This window comes from Haplochromis burtoni, unplaced genomic scaffold (assembly GCF_018398535.1).
Source record: "Haplochromis burtoni strain Fernald_Lab_line unplaced genomic scaffold, NCSU_Asbu1 Contig_1581, whole genome shotgun sequence".
NCBI lineage: Eukaryota > Metazoa > Chordata > Actinopteri > Cichliformes > Cichlidae > Haplochromis > Haplochromis burtoni.
The window spans coordinates 2,203-8,031 of record NW_024583942.1 but is presented as its reverse complement, the minus strand read 5'-3'; positions in this window follow the sequence as shown (position 1 = coordinate 8,031).

Genomic DNA, 5,829 nt, shown 5'->3' with positions numbered 1-5,829 from the left:
ACAAGGGAAACTTGATTCAAAATGTGACCAAGGTTTCTTTGTAGGTTATGATAAGAACAGTCCCGCCTACTTAGTTTACCACCCCGAAATTGAGAAAGTTCAGAAACATAGACTTGTTAAGTTTGTGAGCAAAGTAAATGTAGAAAGACAAACACAGACAGATGAGGGAGAACTAAATGATGACTGTAGCAGAGTAAGACAGCCTATGGCTAACAGACCTTCAGAGAAAGGTGACAAGGACAATGAGGTTCCAGAACCTATTGTGACAGACAAAAGTCCACAAAGTGGTATACCTGATGAGCGTGAACGAAAAGAGACAAGTGTGACAAGTGATGGATTTGTCAACAAAAGGTATCCTCTAGGGAGAGAAGAAAACCGGGACATTTAAATGACTTTGTAGCTGCCAACAGTGGCTGCGATGAGATCCACACCACCATAGACTACTGCTACAGGGCAGTGTGTGGTGTCCCAAACACATTTGAGGAAGCCATAGAATCAGCTAACTCAAACAACTGGATCAAAGCCATGGATGAAGAAATCCACTCGTTACGGGAAAATGACACTTTCACCTTAACCACTTTGCCAACGCGCTTTGACCCCTCGATGGCAAATCATAACAATGTTTTCTTGCACCCCATTTCAACCACCACTGTTTGGGCCAACAACCCACCTTCATGCCAAACGGACATCCAAAACCCCTACTCTTTGTCGGCCTCCCCTAAACAGGGCAAATTGTGCGATGAAATCCACCTTAGCTGGTGTCTTACTCGTGGAATTGCGAGGAGTGGGTTTTTCTGTTAGAGTGACATTGGAAGGGGAAGAAGAACAGATACAAGGAAAGTTCGTAGCCCCAAGACTAGGTTACAGCCAAACCAGTTGGGGATAACTAGTATTTTATGGAGACATTATACTAGAGGTCACAAAACCTTTCGCCATCTCTATAATGGAATTGCTGTTAAATTGCAGGCCACTAATTCACCTGCAATCACCTCCCCGTAGCGGCCGCTGAGAAAAACTGTTACTAACAATTGCGCACTTTCATCACATGGCCAATGTGTTTTGAGTAACATCAGATACATTCTTACACCCGCCCCTCGTCACCATTTATTGTAGTCGAAAATGTGTGACCTTGTTGATCAATGTAAGATTTATGGATCAAAGAGGTAGATGGAAGTCAGGGCTAGATTGTGAGATAAGTTTTGTAAACAAAAATCCTATGATAGTTGGGTTTTAAAAACCAATATTCCTAGGTCAGTAGAACCAATGGAAAACTATGGAACTTTCGCGCCATTATACCCTAACCACCTCCCAGGCCCGACTTAGTACCAAGTCTTTCAAGTTGCGAGCTCCTGGAAACTGAGGATTTCCCAAGCCAAGAATAGATTCATTGTTATTGCAAAATGTAACTGCGAAAATCAAAAGCAATGAATATTACAAAAAAGAAGTCGACTGTGAATTGTATGTCATTGGATGAGTTTGAGACCCGAAAAGTGCGCAGTTTCTGCTCATCAAAATTAAACATCTTCCTGCTAGGAACTGTCGAACAGGGTAAAATGAAAGGTGACAGAATTCAGCCCACCGTTTTAGAAAGAAAAGTGACCGTTTTATTCCATGTTCTTCCAACTAAATGTTTTAAGGATGAAAGAACCCTTGGCCCCAGACTGAAGCAAATGTGTTCCCCTGGATTTTTGGATTTCTATTTCCAGTGCCCTGAATTTCGAAACCCTGCACAAAAAAAATATCAAAAACTTATGTGACAAAGTAACTGTGAAGGTTTATAGAAAAATTGAGCTCCAGAAGAACCTTTTTCCAGCCATTACCAAGCAGTGTAAAATAGTGACAGAGAAAAAGAATATGTGTGATATATAAGAGTTGCTACCAAAAAGGATGTGCCGACTTAGTAATAAATAAAAACGCCGTATTTTAACTGTGAACGTTGTAAATCCATATTAGTAAACATTTAACAAAAATTACACTGCATAATATTACTGCCAGTGCATTTTCTATCAGATAATTAACAGATAAAGTCACCCTGTTCACCTAAAATAACAATGATTGTCTAAAAAAGAATGTAATTACCTTTAACAGCTTGAGGTTCTTCTTGAATCTCATTCTTGGTCCAGCTTTTGTGATCAAATTCTCAATTTCTCGATCATCAAGCTCAACAAATATTTTCTTCATCAATTTCTTGATCTGTAATTAAAAATAAAGTTGCAGAGATAAAGATTATTCTCAACTTACTTCACAGATCACATCAGAATCAATATCTGTACCCATCAGGGATTCACGTTAATACTTTACCTTTAAATTTTTCCACCCACTCACTTAGCCCCCATTCAACCAGTTTGGTTCTTACGAAATCATCCATGACCAAGAAATGTAAGATAAACTGTAAGATAAAATGCAATATTTAACCAGACAAACATGAACAGGTTGGTGGTGTACCGGGGACTTCTGTTTAAGACTATGCTTCCTCCTCATCGTCACCCAGTCATCTTGTTTCCCCGACTGTTCGGGACAATTTGCCAGAGGGAGCTAGCCTTTGACTGGACAGGCTAAAGGGGCCTGGCTAGCTATAGGATTTTTAAGGGTGCGAAGCAAAGTCTCCAATTCTGTGATAAGGTATTAGGTATATAATGTATTCTTCATCAGTCTGCTAGTTATAAATATAACTGCATTTAAGTTTGTTGATTGTAAAACTTGTATGCTAGTGTCCTTCAAATGTTGTTAAAGAGCAATGCCAATGCAAATAGTAATAATTTCCTGTATAACTCATATTCATCCTCAGGTCTTGCCATCCACAAGTGATACAGGTGAGACACATGCATCGTATTTATTGCATCTCATATTATTCTGTGTTTGCATAAAATATTGGTGCCTTTCAATCTACATAACTTTACTAAGAATAAATTACAATGCTGAGAGAAACACATTTTTTGTTCTTATTTTTTGTTGTTTTTATCCAATCAGGAAAGAGAAAATCAGATCTTCAAAGTGACGCCAGCAGGTTGCAGTCACCAGCTAAGCGACAGCGTCTGTCTATGCCAGGATTTGCAGGTATTTACGTCTCTTTCTAAACAGTGTCACAGTTTTAGACACTATAGGGTTAAATTTCTGTGCAGCACAATTTGTCCAACATGCCAGTTTCATCTTTGATGCTTTTTCTTTGGCCTGTTGTCAAAATTTAACAGTCAGCTTGATGCACGGTATAGTAAGTTTGATTGGTAAGTGGTCACATTATGGTCCTGATATACTCTAATTCACACACGTTTGTTTTGTTTGTTTGTTTTTTTTACATGAGATTTTACATTTTCTGTTTATTCTAGTCTATTTGTTTTAAATAGTTTTTTCCTTTCTTTGTCCACAGAATCAATCATACTGTCTGATGTGAAAAGCATCATGACATTTGTACATGCCAGACTAAATGACCAAGACAAACTCAGTGATTTCTTGAAGTGAGTATTAAGTTTTTTCATATTTTGTAATGTATGGGCCTGGTTCCACTCCTGATCATGTGACAGTTTCACAAACAGATCAAAGAGAGATTGTTTTTAAAGAAACCAAAAATGCAGAAAATATCTGTAAAACATCCTCAAAAACTGCTAGTTATGTGTAATTGAGTCACACAGAGAAGATGGTCCCTTTTCAAGAGTCTTGACACACGCAAAAATAAGCAGTATATTCACATGATCACAACAATTAAAATGATTCAGTCCAAACAAACTTTATGGATGTCACACTGGTTACACCAAGATACAGTCACAGGAATGAGTAACTACATTGATGAGGATTTATTAACCTAAATGCACTAATTGCACGTCTTTGGACTGTTGGAGAAAGCCAAAGTACCTGGAGAGAACCGAGGCAAACATGAAAAGACAACACGTTCTCACTCCCAAAGCGTAACATGTTATGCTATGTGACAAATCGTCGGTATATTACGCTTCTGGCCACCCAACACGTCCCTATAATACGAAATCAGAAAAATGAAATGCTAACTCCGGGTCCGATAACAGGCAACCCACCCGCAGTAGATGTGCTCGGTGTGAGGTCTCGCAGCAAGCTATCAAATACGGTGCATTTCTGGGCTTTTAAAAAAAACGCTATGCGTCGCCAGGTGTTTCATCGGATTTGAGGTGTTACCTCCTTTGACAGTATCACAGTATCAGCTTAAAGCACTTGTTGCAGGCTGCTGAGTTTGCATCTTTTGCTGTGAAGTACAGCCAGACTTTTGACCGCTTCGCCTTGGGCATTTTTAATCTGTAGCTCTGCTCTAACAGAACGTACGTACCTGGCCCCGCCTACTATCCTCGGAAACGTAAAATGATTGGCTAGAAGTGTATCACAGCTCAGGAAAAAAGCACCGAAATAAAGCACCGAAATGTGCGCTGCTTTTCGGTCTGGTTACTACCGTTTATGTCAGATGGCACCGGACACCGGTACCCATCCCTAATTATGGGTATGTTACAATGTACACGGTATGAAGGTATTTTATGAATATGCTATAACTATAAGTATGTACAGGCTGTAGTGAGTGTACAAACTATGTACAGGCTATGAACAGGATTTAAATATGGTTAAAAATATGAAAACTATACAGAAATATGAAATATGAACTATACTGATTGTAGATATACAATTGTGAGTATATAAACAGTAAACAGTTGTAGAACTATAATTATTGTATTGTACAGAATGATTGTCTATACAGCATTTACAGTAGTGCAGTTCAGATCAGTGAGATATGTGGGTAATTTCTACAGTGGTTATATAAAGTGCTAGTGGTTGTAAGGTTGGTGAACCACCACCTGAACCGGTCCATGTTATTATTTTGTGTATGAGGGTACAGTTGGCCATTTGTTTGTTTTGTCCATTGTGTGTGTGTTCAGTTATAGGTGGTTGTAGGTGTGTGTATGTTCAGTCCATGAGTTTAATGTGGGTCAGAGTTCAGGAGTCTGACAGCTGTGGGGAAGAAGCTGTTACCACTACCTGATGGTCTTAGTCCTGTGGCTCATGTAGCGCCTCCCAGAGGGCAGGAGTCGAAGAGTCCTTGTGCTGGGTGACAGTGGCCTCTGATGATTTTCCCAGCCCTTTTTAGACACCTTCCTGTAGATGTCTTGTATGGCAGGAAGTGGTCTTTCACCGATGCGCTGGGCGGTTTTCATGACCCTCTGCAACGCCTTCCGGTCCGAGGCAGAGAGGCTCCCATACCAGACTGTTATACAGTTAGTCAGGATGCTCTCGATGGTGCAGCAGTAGAATTTCACCAGGATGTCTGAGGACAGGTGGTTCTTCCTCGGAGTCCTCAAGAAGAAGAGGCGCTGGTGAGCCTTCTTGACCAACTTGGAGCAGTTGGTCGTCCAGATGAGATCCTCGGAGATGTGGACTCCAAGGAGCTTGAAGCTGCTCACATAATCCACAGCCGTCCCTTTAATGTAGATGGGTGGATGTGGGTCAGCTTTCCTCCTGTAGTGCACGATGAGCTCCTTGATCTTCTCGGTGTTAAGCAGCAGGTTGTTGGTGTCGCACCACTCGGCCAGATGATAGTTTGGTTCCATATTCACCAATTAGTTTCTTGTGTCAGTCTGTTTGGTGTGTTGGTTCTTTGTTTAGCTATTTGTGTGGATTATACTTTTGACTTAACAGCAGTACAACTATAGATCACAGAATGATTTATTAGTAAAATAAAACTATCAAAGTTAAGACCAACAAAGACTGATATTTTTAGGAGGTTTTGGTGACTTAACTACATTTTTTGCTGTTCCTGTTATCTACCAACTCTTGGGGGAAACATTTTAGCTTTAACTGACACAAAAAGGAAGATGCTGA